The 17,670-nt window shown below is 47.2% G+C and overlaps 1 pseudogene; it reads right to left on the reverse strand.

Moving 5' to 3' along the window:
• Nucleotides 1-4,184, reverse strand: part of LOC122543483 (uncharacterized) — a 48,512-nt pseudogene extending 44,328 nt beyond the window's left edge.
• Between the last annotated feature and the right edge of the window lie 13,486 nt (nt 4,185-17,670).

Here is a 17,670-nt window from a genome sequence, read left to right on the forward strand (position 1 = left end):
GCATTCTCAATATAATTCCCAGGATTCTCCTTACATTCCTTCTTAAACAAAGGCCATCTCCAGTCATGGGCACCTCACCCGTATTTATAAGAGGATACAAACATTTGTGCAGTAATATTAATTATTAACACCAATCAGTTGAAGCCTTACTTAGACTGTACAGTCTAGGAAACAAGCTGTTCAACCCAACCAGCTTGTGATGCACTTATGCTCCACTTCAACCACCTCCCGTCTTTCTAAATCAAAATCTACTCTCTCCACTTCATAATCTCCTCTCCCTTATTTATTTGTCTCGCCTCCCGCAAAGGGATCAGGACTATTCACTGAGACCACTCCCTGTGCTGGCGAGTTCCACATTCTTACCCCCTGCTTTAGTGAGAAGGTTTCTTCCCCATTCTCTACTATATTTCCTGATGGCTGTTTAAGATTGACACTCTCTAGTTACACTCACAACAGAAAGCATTCCCCTCGGTGTTCATAAATTTAAAGACCTCTGTGCCATCACTGGCTTAGCCAGCGAATCCAGACCCAGCCTGTCAATCCTTTCCTGACCCAGAAATCCTGCGATCACCATGATAAACATTCCCAGATCACCAGGATAACATTCTGGAATCACCAGGATAAACCTCCTGTGCTCCCTCACCAGTGTCTCTTAAAAGGTCAATAGCACTGCACAGTGTGGGCAGAGAGATCTTTTATACTTGAGTCACAGATAATCCAAAAACACGGGTGGGAGCGGTTGAGACCCGATCTGATCTTGAAAGAGTTAGTTAAGATGCGACAGCTTAAACATTGTGTGTGAGCTAAACAGATAGGAAATGCATACAGCCTGTGACAATGAGAATGCTCGCAGAGGTCAAACAGACTGAGGATGCAGATTGAGTGCAGGTCTCCGAAGCCGATGACAGCACCTCCTCCAGATGGTTCACTGGAAGGTGTGGAGGGTGGCTTGAAACCAGTGGGGATCAATTCCGAACATCTTCCACGTCCAAAGTGAAAAATCTTCCCCTCGATAGCCATTGGGATCTTTACACAGTTGCGTGTGGGACGTTTATCTGGGTTGCATGTATCTTTCTCGAGGCATGTCCAGGGCAAAGAGACCAGGCCTGCGCAGTGTCAGTCAGCCAGAAAGATGCTGTGAATTATTTCCTCATCAGTGCGAAAGACAGAGAGAAAGAGAGCTATCTGATTAAGATGGAGTACATTTCTTCAGATCCTCTAAGTTCAATGATTTCGAACAGGGCAAAAGTGAGGACTGCAGATGCTGGAACCCAGAGTTTAGATCAGAGTGGTGCTGGAAAAGCACAGCAGGTCAGGCAACATCCGAGGGGCACTGATTTGTGACAGTTCATTGCTTGGGGTACCTTGCCTCCATTCCCGTGCTGCGGGATATTTCTTTAAAACAGGTGGGAGAGTAACACTGGAGACTCACAATTCCTCCCGAATTCCCACTTCCTTCTGGTGGATAATGCCGGTGTGGATTGTCCAAGATTTGTCAGCAAGGATTCATCAACGCTTCCTCAGGGAGGTGTTAACTGAGTGGAAGTTCACAGACCCCGAATCGTGGAGTTCATAATAAAGATCAACTTGGAACTGAAGTCATAGTCCCTGGCATTATTCTGAACTAAGGTCAGATGAACCATGGGGAAAGATCACAGACCGCGGTTCTCAAAGGGACACTCCGGCCCTAGGAATGCAATCAGCAACAGATCCAGAATATTACACAGGGACAACTGAAATCAGTACAAATGGCCCCTTCGCTTTCAGAATTGTTCAGTCGTGGATACGATTAACAGTAGCGTGTAACGGAATCCCGGTGCTCAGTTGTGACCTCTCTGGTGTACCCTCAGGTTTGCAGATTGAGTGAATCCCTTCCCACACACGGGGCAGGGGAACGGCCTCTCCCCGGTGTGAACGCGCCGGTGTTCAGTGAGGCTGCAGGTATACCTGAAACTCTTCCCGCAGAGGGGGCAGATGAAGGGCCTCTCATCGGTGTGAACCCGCTGGTGCGACAGCAGGTGGGAGGACCGCGAGAAGCCCCTCCCGCACTCAGGGCACGTGAACGGTCTCTCCCCAGTGTGAAGCCGTTGGTGGGAAATGAGGGTGGGTAACTGGGTGAATGCTTTCCCGCACTGGGAGCAGGTGAATGGCCTCTCCCCCGTGTGAATGCGCTGGTGCGAAATGAGAGCTGACAGCTGAGTGAATGTCTTCCCGCACTGGGAGCAACTGAAAGGCCTCTCCCCGGTGTGAACGCGCTGGTGCGCGGTGAGGCTGCCCGAGTGCCTGAAACGCTTCCCGCAGCGAGTGCAGACGTAGGGCCTCTCCCCGGTGTGAACGCGCTGGTGTGCAATGAGGCTGCCCGAGTACCTGAAACTCTTCCCGCAGCGAGTGCAGACATAGGGATTCTCATCGAGGTGCACCCGCTGGTGTTGCAACAAGTTGGACGACCGGGTAAATCCCTTCCTGCACTCTGGGCAAGTGAACGGCCTCTCCCCTGTGTGAACGCACCGATGGGTTTCCAGCTCAGATGGGGTTGCAAAACCCTTCTCACAGTCCCCACATTTCCACAGTTTCTCCATGTTGCAGGGGTCCTTGCGAATCGACGAGTTAGACTGAAGCCTGTTACACACAGACAACTCGATGGTTTGTGTAACTGGTTAAACGCTCCACAAATCAGCACAGGAACGCACCTACACTCAGTCTGTGTGACCTGTTAAAGCTCCTTCCACAGTCAGTCCATGGGGACACTCTCACTTGGGTGTATATATGTGTCTCGCTGATGTTTGAAATCTTTTCCCTCACACAGAACCAGACAACCTCCACCTTCTGCATTCAAGGGCTGATGATATTCCAGTCCCTGGTGAACTGCGTGACTCTGTCAGGTCTTGAGGTGATGTTCGAGTTACCTGTCTGTAAATCCTCCCACTCTAATCCCCTGTATAAGATTACAAAATGCAATCAGGACGCTCAATTCCAATTTCCGTTGAACATGTTATCCTCTCCTTCTCTCCCAAAGCTGTAAATCCACATCTCACAACTATCCCTCCTCCTTGGAGTGAAATTCAAGAAAAGGTGTCCGATAATTATAGGAACAGGAGTAGGCTATTCAACCTCGGGCCTGTTCTGCCATTCTTTGAGATCATGGTTGATCTGGGGCCTAACTTCCTGGGCCTTCCCTTAACAAAGATTGATCTATTTCAGATTTAAAATTAACAACTGATCTAGCATCAACCACCATTTGTGAAAGTGAGTTCCAAACCGTTTTCATCTGATCAAAACAGTCTCACCCTAATCCCCAGTGGAAATAGCTCATACTCATGCACCCTGTCTTTTCCTGCTAAGACTAGATTCTCTACAGCATGGAAACAGGCCCTTCAGCCCAACAAGTCCACACCAACCCTCTGAAGAGTAACCCACCCATTTCCCTCTGACTAATGCACCATTTCCCTCTGACTAATGCAGTCGGCCAGAGTCAAACTCGGGTCCCTGGCACCGTGAGGCAGCAATGCTAACCACTGAGCCACCGTGCCACCCAATTGATTTGGGCAAAACAATGAGGGGCATCGATAGGATAGACAGGAAGAAATTTCTCCCCCTTGATGGAGAGATCAATGACTGTGGGGTGGGGTGGGGGTTAGCAGGTTCAGAGAGGGACGTGAGGAGAAACCTTTCGGTCTGGAGCTAGTTGGGAATCTGGAACCTCAGTACCTGACAGGGTGGAAGAGAAAGAAACCCTCGTAACATTTAAGGAAGTATTTAGATGTGCACTTGCCACGCCAAGGCTTTGGGATGCGAGTGCAGTCGTTAGATGGCTGTTTCGGACTGGCGCAGGGTCGATGGGCTGAACGGTCTTCGTTCCTTGTACCAGCTGATCCGCGCGGCTCTTATTCATTGTCCCTGACCCAGAGGGCGGCCCGCGCATGCGCCCTGCTCCACCTTGCCCCCAACAAAGATGGCAGCAGAGACTTCACGCTGCACCCCCGCGACCCAACAAAGATGGCGGCTATTACCCTAGGAACGGGGAGGGGGTGAAAGCCTCCCCCGTTACCGGCTGGCGAGGGCTTCCTGCAAACAAAACGCCGCCGAGGTTCCTGTTCATGGACTGCACAGTTAACACGCGATGTTTACGAAGCGTTCCGCAACTCAGTCGCTCCGCCTCATAAATCACCTTTTGCGGATCCGAGGAGAAGCCCGCCCCCCCGTCGCCATCGTCACGCTCCGCGCATGCTCCGTACGGTGGTGGCCGCCGCGCCTGCGCATGGATCTCCTCGTTCTGAGGACAGGGGTAATTCACTGGCGCAAGGACTGCTGGGTATGAACCTGCAATTCCTTCATCAAATTATTACAATTAGATTCCCTACAGGCCCTTCAGCCCAACAAGTCCACACTGAACCGAAGAGTAGCCCACCATTATTCTACATTTACCCCTGACTAATGCGCCTAACCTGAACACTATGGGCAATTTAGATTACTTACAGTGTGGAAACAGGCCCTTTGGCCCAACAAGTCCACACCGACCCGCCAAAGCGCAACCCACCCAGACCCATTCCCCTACATTTACCCTTTCGACTAACACTACGGGCAATTTAGCATGGCCGATTCACCTAACCTGCACATTTTTGGACTGTGGGACCCAGAGGAAACCCATGCAGACACGGGGAGAATGTGCAAACTCCACACAGACAGTTGCCCGCGGCTGGCATCAAACCTGGGTTCCTGGTGCTGTGAGGCATCAACGCTGACCACTGAGCCACCTTGCTGCCCCACCGCATTCTACTTTGTTCTAAACTTGTAGGGTGAACGCAACGGTGTGGGAGGGACCTGTAATAAAATTAGTCAGCTTTCACCATTGGTAAATTGGAGTGAAACCCTCTGAGAAGTAATAGAGTCGTAAAGATGTACAGAAAAAACAGACCACTCAGTCCAACTCGACCATGCCCACCAAATATCAATCCTGAAAAAGGTTACACCAGAAATATCGACTTCTCCGCCTCCTGATGCTGCCTGGCTTGCTGTGTTCTTCCAGCCTCCTGCCTGTCAACCAAATATCCTAACCTAATCTAGTCCAATTTGCCAACATTTGACCCATATCCTTCTAAATCTTTCCTACTCCTTTGGTGTGGCATGATAGCTCAGTGGTTAGCACTGCTACCTTACAGCGCCAGGGATGCAAGTTCAATTCCAGCCTTGGGTGACTGTCTGTGTGGAGTTTACAGATTCTCTCCACACCCCTCCACCCCGTCTGCATGGGTCCCCTCCGGGTGTTCGGCTTTCCTCCCACAGTCCAAAGATTTGCAGGTTATGGTGGATTGGCAAAGCTAAGTTGACCCTAGTGTTTAGGGGTGTGCAAGTTAGGTGCAGTAGTCAGGGGTAAATGTAGCGTAATAGGGGATAAGGGTCTCGGTGTGATACTCTTCAGAAGGTCAGTGTGGTCTTGCTGAGCCAAAGGGCCTGTTTCCACCCTGAAGGGATTGTATGATTCTCTATTCAGATATCCATCCAGCTGCCTTTTAAGTGTTGTAATTGTACAAGCCTCCACCACTTCCTCTGGCAGCTCATTCCATACATGCACCACCTTCTGAATGAAAGCATTGCCCCTTGGGTCCCCTTTAAATCCTTCCCCTCTCACCCTGAACCTAGGCCTCTCATTCTGGCCTCTCACCCCAGGGAAAAGACCTTATCTATTTACCTATCCATGCTCCTCATGATTCTATCAACTAATGCGATAATAATTTGTTTTTCTCTGCAGTGGGCAAAATTCACTGTTTAATACCTACCTGATTTTCTCTGATTATGCAGTGTGACCTTTCCTTCTATCATTCAATGTACAAAGGATGAATTGTACCACACAGAACCTCACAGATGAGTGACTATGCCCATCGTCATTGTCAGATGGACAAGACATTGATGAGGTCACACCTGGAATATGGTATGCGGTTCTGGTCACCTTATCTGAGGAAGATTGTTCTTGCTATCGGGGGAGTACCAGCTCGGGATGGCGGGACTGAAATATGAAGAGAAATTGCATCAGTTAGGATTGTATCACTGGAGTTTAGCAGAAAGAGGGGTAAGCCTGTGGAATTTACTTTCATTGAAAGCAGTTGAGGCTAAAACATGATGTGTTTTCAGGAAAGCGGTGGATATAGCTCTTGTGGCTGAAGGGACTTTTGTTCATTCACTCATGGGACTTGGATGTTGCTGGCTGGCCATCAGTTGTTGCCTATCCCTAGTTGTCCCTGACAAGGTGCTTCTTGAGCCACTGCAATCCATGTGCTGTAGATAAGGAATCTGGGGGGGGGGGAGGCAGGATTGGGGTAGTGGGCATGATGATCAGTATGATGGTCATACTGAATGGCAAAGCAGGCACGAGGAATTGAATGGCCTACTCCTGTCTTTGATATTTCTTTGGCCAACCTAGCCTGAGTCAGGGTCACTGGGATGTGGAGTGGAGGAGAATCACAGCATTTAACACTGACTAATTCACACCAAAGGATGGTGAAAGGGGTACAATAAATAAACATTTCCACTTTTGGTGAAAATCAGTATGATCTCTGAGGTAGAATGAAAGATGGACAGGAAAGATTCATGATTTGGAGATGCCGGTGTTGGACTTTGTCTATTTATCCTATCCATGCCCCTCATAATTTTGTAAACCTCTATAAGGTCACCCCTCAGCCTCCGACGCTCCAGGGAAAACAGCCCCAGCCTGTTCAGCCTCTCCCTATAGCTCAAAACCTCCAACCCTGGCAACATCCTTGTAAATCTTTTCTGAACCCTTTCAAGTTTCACAACATCCTTCCGATAGGAAGGAGACCAGAATTGCACGCAATATTCCAACAGTGGCCTAACCAATATCCTGTACAGCCGCAACATGACCTCCCAATCCTGTACTCAATACTCTGACCAATAAAGGAAAGCATACCAAACGCCTTCTTCACTATCCTCTCTACCTGCGACTCCACTTTCAAGGAGCTATGAACCTGCACTCCAAGGTCTCTTTATTCAGCAACACTCCCTTGAACCTTACCATTAAGTGTATAAGTCCTGCTAACTTTTGCTTTCCCAAAATGCCGCACCTCACACAGAGGAGAGGCTGTTTACTGTTCTGTGTGAGAGAAGGGATTCACTATCATATAACCTGTGTACAGTGAGTTGAGATGATCATTTGAACCCAGTCCCGCAGTGGGAGCACGGGAACAGTCTCTAGTCAGGATGTACAAGTTGATGGATATTTACTCCCTGGAATTGTTTTTGCACTTCCTGTGTTATCAGCATTTAACAGGTCTCGCACCAGTATTGCTGATATGTGATCAAGTTCCAATACTCAGAGTTGGTGAATGGTCTCTCACCAGTGTGGATTTGCTGGTGTGTAGTGATTTAAGATGATCGCTTGAACCCTTCCCCAAAGCTGAACTGTCCCCCATAAGTGTGTACATGTTGATGGGACATCATGTCTCTGGAATATTTATAGAATTTTCTGCAATTTGGGCATTTAAAAGGTCTCATCACTATTACCACACTGGTGCCTGACCAGGTGGGTTGCCTAAGTAAATCCCTTCCCATACGTGGAGCAGATAAACTGCTTCTCTGCAGTGTGGCTGCCTTGATGAGCATCCAGATGTAGTGTTAGGCTCAGAAATGATAACTTCAAATCAGCCCATTAATAGTAACTGTTAAGGGTTAATTAGGCGTGACAATGAGCAATTAAAGTGGCAACGTACATGAGAAACAGGCCTAATGCAAAACAGCCTGATCTTGAGGGTTGGTGTGAACCGTCTGCTTGTGTGGTCTACGAGGAGCCACCTGGACTTGTTTTTATTTTTAACCTAGTTTTGTGGAAATGTACTGGAGTTATTATGAAAAGGTGATACAGGTCATAGTCAGAATAGTATTGATATCAGGGACTTATTGAACTTTTCCCATCAGACCAAGGACTTTCAGCATTGGGCAGGGGTTCCTGAACCAGTGCCGTGTGGAAACTGAGATAGAACTCCAAATCACTGAGTAGCCCCTAACAGACAGCAAGCTGTCTGTTGACTATGTCTAAGCTTGTTTGAGCTAATAGACTCATTCATTAGTTTGCATCTATGTAAAGTAGATTAAGCTAATGAATTTGCTTCACATCAGAGCTCACATGTCTTGTATTCATTTTGATCAGATCTGACAGAATCCCCCAACACACTAAAACAGCAGCTCATGAACTTGAAAGACACTGTACTGACAACAAGCAAAACTAATGTCATTTACAAAATACCTTGTAAGAACTGTAACAAACATTACATTGGACAAACAGGCAGAAAACTAGCCACCAGGATACATGAACACCAACTAGACACAAAAAGACATGATGAGGAAGGACACCACTTCAACTGGGACAACACATCCATCCTAGGGCAAGCCAAACAGAGATACGCATGAGAATTCCTAGAAGCATGGCATTCCAACCAGAACTCTATCAACAAACACATCGACTTGGACGCCATTTACCACCCTCTGAGAACAAGAACCAGAAATTACATCACCACAGGAAATGGCATCACCACAGGAAATTACATCACCAACCCAAGGAAACTGAAACACATAAATAGAAAGCGGGTCACTAACACCAGTGCTTCACCGGAGGCGCACTGATGATGGTGCATAGTATGGTGACGAAATATCTGAAAACAAACTTTCTAGCCCAGTGAGCAAACCTACATTCAGAATCCATTAGACACTTTCAGCTTAACAATGCACTTGATGCTGCAAACAGGGCCGGAGCAAAACGTCCAAGATGGAGAAAGGCGAAGAGGAAAACCAAGAGACAAGTTCCCTCGAACACATTGGCTGGAGAGCAAATGATCAAAATGATTCCCAGAAGATACATTCACCTCAATATATAGCTAATTTATTAGCTTAATCTACTTAATATATTAGATTAGATTAGATGAGTCAACAGCAAAAAACATTTCTCGTTCCAAATTCCGAGTTCAAATTAAATGTCTTCCATAAAAGTTTCTCTGTTTTAAGAACAAGCAAAGCCATGTTTTTTCTTCACAACACCTTGTCTACAGCAGTATACAAAATAATTTTTTTTAAAACTTTTCAATGAAATAAGATTTCAAAGTTTTGAATCAATAATATTTCCAGACTACTCCTTATTTTAACATTGATTTCAGTCGAATATAAGAAATAATCTCATTATAACTGTGATAGGAACTTGGTGAAAGCAATCCAATTTGCACAGAGGGCTTCTTTAACTTCAGCGGAGGAAAGGGACATGTTGATCTTTTCCCTCACTGTGCCTCAGGGTTCTACTCCTTTGTCTGCCCCTTCCAGCTCCTATCTGACATTGCACACTTGTTTTATCTCACTACTGTACACAGGAATGGAACAGCTGGAGGGAGACACTGTTAGCTACATTCTCAAGGTTACATGTCTTGTCTTTGAAGGTAACAGTCCCAACTGAATTGAACTGAATTGAATTTATTGTCACGTGTACCGAGGCACAGTGAAAAGCTTTGCCTTGCGATCAATACAGGCAGATCACCGAGTTAAGTCGCATAGATAAGTAAACAGCGGCAAAAACAAAAAGATGTACAGGCGAATGTTATGAGTTTGTGAATCCATTCAGTATTCTAACAACAGTGGGGTTGTTACAAAACTGGCTGGTGCGTGTTGTCAGGCTTCTGTACCTTCTCCCCGATGGTAGAGGTTGTAGAAAAACATTGCCGGGGTGGGATGGATCTTTGAGAATGCTGGCGGCCTTTCCTTGGCAGCGGGCCTGGGAGATGGATTCTACCGATGGGAGGTTGATCTTTTGTAGATTCTGTCTCTCAGCTTTTGATTTTCTCCATTTGATAATTATATTCAATTGAAATTACCTTCCCAAAATTCCAATTTTCCCCATTCTCACATTTATCTAAATTAAACCCCATCTGCCACTTCTCAGCCCATTGGCCCACCTGATCAAGATCCCATTGTACTCTGAGGTAACCCTCTTTGCTGTCCACTACACCTCCAATTTTGGTGTCATCTGCAAATTTACTAACTGTACCTCTTATGCTCACATCGAAATCATTTATATAAATGATGAAAAGTAATGGACTCAGTACCGATCCTTGTGGCACTCCACTGGTCACAGGCCTCCAGTCTGAAAAACAACCCTCCACCACCACCCTCTGTCTTCTACCTTTGAGCCAGTTCTGTATCCAAATGGCTAGTTCTCCCTGTATTCCATGAGATCTAACCTTGCTCACCAGCCTCCCATGGGGAACCTTGTTGAACACCTTACTGAAGTCCATACAGATCACATCTACTGCTCTGCTCTCATCAATCCTCTTTGTTACTTCTTCAAACAACTCAATCAAGTTTGTGAGACACAATTTCCCACGCACAAATAGTTCTTGCATTGTGACAATATGAGGAGGGCATTCAGCAGAATACATTTTTTGGACCACAACATCCTTGGTTTGCTTGGGAAACTACTTCCTCTCTACAGTCCTTCTTGGCATGGTGTAGCCCCTTGGGATCTGTTCCAAATCCCTACAAACACTGTGAAGACCCAACCCAGCCAACCGGTTCACTAGCACACATGATTAGAGGACCATTCCGGGACACAGAATGTTTCCCCAGGTATCCATCTTCTTCTTGAAGATTTTGTTCAAGAATGGGCTCAGTGCTCCGGGTACTCCGGTTTCCTCCCACAATTCAAAAGATGTGCAGGTTACAGTGGATTGGCTGTGCTGAATTGCCCATAGTGTTAAGGGATGTGTAGGTGAGATACATGAGTCAGGGGTAAATGTGGGTTAACAGGGTAGGGGAATGGACCTGGGTGGGATACTATTCGGAGGGGTCAGTTTGGACTTGTTGGGCCGAAGGGCCTGTTACCACACTGTAGGGATTGTATGATTCTAAGACTCTGCTCACAGCACCCCGTTTAAAATCTCTTCCAACCTCTTCCCTTGGGCAGAAGATACAAAAGCTTGTGCACACACACCAAAAGATTCAAGAACAGCTTCTTCCCTGCCTGTATTAGACTAAACATTAATTAAATGTTACATTTAACGTTGATCTCGTTGTTTGTGCACCTCCTCTGCAGCTGTAACATGGTGTTTCTCGCTCTGTTCTATTACCCTTATTCAATTTGTATGGTATGATATGCCAGGACTGCATGCAAAGCAAAACTTTTCACTGTACCTAGGTACATGCAACAATAATAATTCAAATCAAAGATGCGTTGTTTGACTAACAACACATGCATAGAGTCATAGAGAGATGTACAGCACGGAAACAGACCCTTCGGTCCAACCCGTCCATGCTGACCAGAAATCCCAACCCAATCTAGTCCCACCTGCCAGCACCCTGCCCATATCCCTCCAAACCCTTCCTATTCATATACCCATCCAAGTACCTCTGAAATGTTGCAATTATACCAGCCTCCACCACTTCCTCTGGCAGCTCATTCCATACCCGCACCACCCTCTGTGTGAAAAAGTTGCCCATTAGGTCTCTTTTATATCTTTCCCCTCTCACTCTAAACCTATGCCCTCTAGCACTTCACTAATTTATTAGTTTAATCTATTTAACATCTATACAAGCTAATGAGTGAATCTATTAGTTTCCGTCACTTCATACATATGCAAACTGAGGAGTTTTCCTGCCTTGTCTTCAGGCTAGGGGCTTTGGATGAGTGGCACTTGGAGCTCTATCTCAGACCCATGTCATGAATCTCATGAACCTCCATCCAATGGCCTGACTGGGGAAGTCCAACAAGTGCACTGAAGTCCCCAGTATTCATACTACTCAGGCTAGGATTAAAGACAGGATTCTTGGCAGTGTGGAGGAACAGGGGGATCTGGGTGTGCAAGTACATAGATCCCTCAAAGTTGCCACCCAAGTGGATAGGGTTGTTAAGAAAGCATATGGTGTTTGGGCTTTCATTAACAGGGGGATCGAGTTTCAGAGCTGCGAGGTTTTGCTGCAGCTCTACAAGTCCCTGGTGAGGCCACACTTGGAATATTGTGTCCAGTTCTGGTCGCCCTACTATAGGAAAGATACAGAGGCTTTGGAGAGGGTGCAAAGAAGGTTTACCAGGATGCTGCCTGGACTGGAGGGCTTGCCTGATGAAGAAAGGTTGAATAAGCTTGGACGTTTCTCTCTGGAGAGAAGGAGGAAGAGAGGAGACCTGATCCAGGTGTACAAAATAATGAGAGGAATGGATAGAGTCAATAGCCAGAGACTTTTCCCCAGGGCAGGATTGACTGGGATGAGGAGTCATAGTTTGAAGATATTAGGAGGATGGTATAAAGGAGACGTCAGAGGTAGGTTCTTTATGCAGAGAGTTGTGAATGCATGGAATGTGTTGCCAGCGGTGGTGGTGGACGCACAGTCATTGGGAACATTTAAGCGACTCTGGTCATGCACATGGATGGCAGTGAGTTGCAGGGTGGGTCGGTTAAGTTACTATATTTTACATTAGGATTAAATCTCAGCACAACATCGTGGGCCAAAGGGCCTGTTCTGTGCTGTACTTTTCTGTGCTCTATGTTCTAGGACTTTCCTTACCTTTCCAGGTCATTCCATTGTGAAGAAAATAAGGTGAAAATATCCCCTGGTGGCTCTGTCTTATCTACACTGGTTCCCACATTGTTATGGACTAGGCCAGACCAGTCAAAACATTCTGAAGCAGTTAGCCCAGACCATAACTTTGCTGTTTGTTTCAGTAAGTGTACAGTGAAAATTACCCGGAGTAAGTTAACTAGGTTGACTACCAGGTTTTAAAACAGACAAAAATTTATTCACAAAATTACAGAATGAAATACAAAGAACAGAATCCCCACAGAATTCAGACTATCCCAAACTAGGCTGAATGATGCTGTTCCGAAAATACACAACAGTCCCAGTAAACAAACCCCTTAAACATAGGGTAAAACTGAAACAGAGGCTTACGGGTCGAAGTTAGAAGGGCAGAAGGAGAGAGAGTTCAGCAGCCTGTTTCACACACACACAGCTCCTGCTGCACTTAACTAAAGTTCCGAACTGAACTGCTCAGCTAGAGAGCTGGCCACGTCCCCTTCACCATACAGGCTGCTTTTAAAACGTAAAAGCTTTGCCCTAATGATTAGATTCCCTACAGTGTGAAAACAGGCCCTTCGGCCCAACAAGTCCACACCGACCCTCCGAAGAGCAACTCACCCAGACCCATTCCCCTACACCTAACACTACGGGCAATTTAGCATGGCCAATTCACCTGACCTGCACATCTTTGGACTGTGGGAGGAAACCGGAGCACCCAGAGGAAACCCACGCAGACACGGGGAGAATGTGCAAACTCCACACAGTCAGTCGCCCGAGGCGGGAATTGAACCCGGGTCCATGGCCCTGTGAGACAGCAGTGCTAACCACTGAGCCACCGTGCTGCCTCACCAATGTCTCATCTGTTTACATATAAACAAAAGGCCTCTCAGTAAGCCCTTTCATCTCTCTACTGCTTCAACCGATTCGAAGCCCGGACTGTTTCAGGACCCCTCTGAAAAACACCAAGGACACAGTATCCTTGAGAAAAGGAACGGCTTTTAGAAAAAGGACCCGCTTTGTGACACAGACCATCAAGTTATGCAGTTACTTCCCAGACAAAACAGTATTTTCCCCCCCAAACAGGCCTTTTTTCATGTATTTTTCCACAATTGCTTATTGTCATGTCCAATTAACCATGAATCCAGCCCTATCCCCAGAAATGGAAACAGATTAGATTAGATTAGATTACATTACAGTGTGGAAACAGGCCCTTCGGCCCAACAAGTCCACACCGACCCGCCGAAGCGAAACCCACCCATACCCCTACATTTACCCCTTACCTAACACTACGGGCAATTTAGCATGGCCAATTCACCTGACCCTGCACATCTTTGGACTGTGGGAGGAAACCGGAGCACCCGGAGGAAACCCACGCAGACACGGGGAGAACGTGCAAACTCCACACAGACAGTCGCCTGAGTCGGGAATTGAACCCGGGTCTCAGGCGCTGTGAAGGCAGCAGTGCTAACCACTGTGCCACCGTGCCGCCCACAAAAGCTGAGGAAGGGAAGGGAGGAATCGGAGATGAACCTGGTTTAGGTGATAATCTGGTGGAAATTGGAAGCAAAATGGATACGTTTTCTTCCAGATCAGAATGAGAGAGGGAAGCATGATGTACTGGAGGAAGGAGTTGTGGGGAAGGCACTGAGCAAGATTGGAACACGCTCCCTACAAAGAGACGGGCGTAACTGGGACCCACGTGGGTGCCCATGGCCACACCTTTAACCCGAAGAATGAGAAAGGAGTCAAGGGAGAGGCTGTTCGAATTGTGGAGGAGCTCAGCCAGGCAGAGAAGAGTGGTGACGGGCGGGGAGGGTTCAGCCCTTCCTTCCAGTCAGAAGTGGAGAGTCCCGAGGCCATCCGGACATGGGACGGACAGATGAGGGGATTGCACATTCATGGGGGAAGAGAAGGCAGCCCTGTGAACTAGAAAATCTGAAACCAACCTATTATTGTCAGAAGACTCGCGGATGTAAGTGGGGAGGGACTGGACGGGGGGAGAAAAACAAAATTGAATCAAGGTAGGACGAAACAGGTTACCTGAGGTAAGGAAGTTGGAAACGTGGGTTTGCCCGACCAGTCCTGTTTGTGGAGTCTGGGGAGAAAGTAGAAGCAGCTTTCAGGGATGATGGGCTGGGAAGCTCTCAGGGAGATTTTGTTCTGATTTTGTTTTCTTTATTACTGTCACGTGTGACAAAGTTGTGCGTGCTGTACAAAGTGGATCAGGGTAATAGAGCAGAGTGCGGAATATCGATCACGGTGTTACGGAATCATAAGAAGGCGCAGAGAGAGATCAGCACTAACATTTGAGAGGTCTATTTAGAAGTCCGATAACAACAGGGAAGAGGCTCTTCTTGAACCTGTTGGGTGCGTGTACTCAATCTTTTATATCTTGTGCTGGACAGGAGAGAAGGGGGAAGGGAGGATAACTGGAATGAGAGGGTCTTATGGTGGCTGCCTTCCCGAAGCAGCAGGAATTGCATATGGAGTCAATAGATGGAAGGCTGGAAGATCCCAATTGAGGAGAATTCCTCCTTCCCCACCCTGACCTGCTGACCTAGGAATGCATGACCTCCGACCTTGTGGCCTGTGACCTGGTTGCCCCAGAACTCTTGGCCTTGGAACACCTGGCGTCACACAGACCTGAGGAGGTGGCCTCTTGGCACAGCATGGCAGTCCCTTGGTCTGGCGTGGCAGCCTCTTGGCCCAGCATGGTGGTCTTCGGGCAGTCTTTCAGCCTGGCGTAGTGTCCTCTCGGCCCGGTGTGGCGATCTCCCAGTGGCCGATGCGTGGTGAACTTGGGGTGGTATGTGGCGGTCTCTCAGCCTGGCCTGGTCTCGGTGTGGACTTCCAGTCTCAGGGACGCAAGGTGCCAACATGGACTGGGTCAGAAGACTGTTTTTCTGTACTTTTTTCCCCCAATTTATAACTTATTCCTAAATCTACAATGCTGAGCATTTTTTCACTGCTCTATTTTGCCATGAACTGTAACCGAAAAAGCTGTACCCGGAGAACTTTGTACCTAAGGTGGGACCATAAGTAGCGACTTGCACACTTCTCACTGTATTCATTTGACTACGTGTGACAATGAAGCAAATTCTAATTAAGCATGGATTGCTTTTAGCACAGCCTACCCACTCGCAGAAGTATGGCCACATCACAAACAACAAAACCAGAAGTTATTGGAAATCTCAGCATCTGTTGGGGGGAGGGGCAGGGGGAGAATCAGTGTTAACGTATTACGTCCATCCTGCAGAATGGGTTCCTGATCCCAAGACGTTAACTCTGATTTCTCTGGACGGATCCTGCCAGACCTGCTGAGTTAATCTGGCAATTTCAGTTTCTCTTTCTGATTTCCAACATCCATAGATTTTTCAGTTTTGTATTGTCATAGAGTCATGGAAACAGACCCTTCGGTCCAACCCGTCCATGCCGACCAGATATCCCAACCCATTCTAGTCCTACCTGCTAGCACCCGGCCCATATCCCTCCAAACCCTTCCTATTCATATACTCATCCAAATGCCTCTTAAATGTTGCAATTGTACCAGCCTCCACCACTTCCTCTGGCAGCTCATTCCATACACGTACCACCCTCTGCATGAAAATGTTGCCCCTTAGGTCTCTTTTATATCTTTCCCCTCTCACCCTAAACCTATGCCCTCTAGTTCTGGACTCCCCCACCCCAGGTAAAAGACTTTGTCTATTTATCTTATCCATGCCCCTCATAATTTTGTAAACCTCTATAAGGTCACCCCCCAGCCTCCGACGCTCCAGGGAAAACAGCCCCAGCCTGTTCAGCCTCTCCCTGTAGCTCAAATCCTCCAACCCTGGCAACATCCTTGTAAATGTTACAGCACATATACCATTATGACTAATTCAGCTTCTCTACTGTGCTGGCTTGGCACCCCTGTTTACTCGCTCCTTTCATATCTATCTCTAACTTTCTGGGCTACATCTCCACATAGAACATCGAACATTCCAGCGCAGTCCAGGCCCTTCGGCCCTCGATGTTGTGCCAAACTGTGGAACCAATCTGAAGCCCATCTCACCAACACCAAGCAATCTACTACTGTTGCCCTTTCTACTCTCTGAGTAAAGAAACTATCTCTGATGTCTGTCCTCTATCTTTTACCTCTCAGTTTAAAGCTATGTCCCCTCGTGCTAGCCATCACCATCCAAAGAAAAAGGCTCTCACTGTCCACCCTATCTTACTCTTTGATCATATTCTTTGTCTCAATTAAGTCACCTCTCAACCTTCTTCTCTCTAACGAAAACAGCCTCAAGTCCCTCAGCCTTTCCTCATAAGACAGAGCCATAGAGCCATGGAGTCATACAGCACAGAAGCAGACCCTTTGGCCCAACTTGTCCATGCCGACCAGATGTCATAAACTAATCCAGCCCCATCTATTGGGACTTGGCCTATATCCCTCTAAACCCTTCCTATTCATGTATCCATTCAGATATCTATGAGACGTAGTAATTGTACTGGCCTCCACCATTTCCTCTGACAGTTCATTCCATACATGCACCACCCTCTGTGTGAAATATTTGCTCCTCAGATCCCTTTTCAATCTTTCCCCTCTCATCTTAAACCGATGCCCTCTAATTCTGGGCTCCCCCACCCCAGGGAAAAGACCTTGCCTATTTACCCCATCCATGCCCCTCATGATTTTATAAACCTCTATAAAGCTACCCCTCAGTCTCCGACACTCCAGGGAAAACAGCCCCAACTTGTTCAGCCTCTCCCTGTCGCTCAAATCTGAGGCCTGTGTCCATTACAGTTCAGATGAATGAGAGAAGATCTTGAATGGGAAGGGTTCAGAGAGATGTGGGCCAAATGCTGGCACGTGGGACCAGATCAAATTAAGATATCGGGTGGGTGTGGACGAGTTGGACTTAAAGGCATGTATTTGTGCTGTATGACTCCATGTTATTGAGATGGAGATATCCTGAGGGGAGGGGACAGGATGGAGGCTGAGGGGATATCACCCAAAGTTGGGCACTAAGAACCAGGGGACACAGTTAATAAACAAGCAAGAAAAAGGTGAGATTTTCACCCTCTCTATAAAGGATCGCGAATCTTTGTACATCGATCCACGGGGGCAGAATC

The sequence above is a fragment of the Chiloscyllium plagiosum genome, unplaced genomic scaffold (assembly GCF_037043375.1).
Source record: "Chiloscyllium plagiosum isolate Xiang-an unplaced genomic scaffold, Cpla_swu_hap1 HiC_scaffold_27, whole genome shotgun sequence".
Lineage (NCBI taxonomy): Eukaryota > Metazoa > Chordata > Chondrichthyes > Orectolobiformes > Hemiscylliidae > Chiloscyllium > Chiloscyllium plagiosum.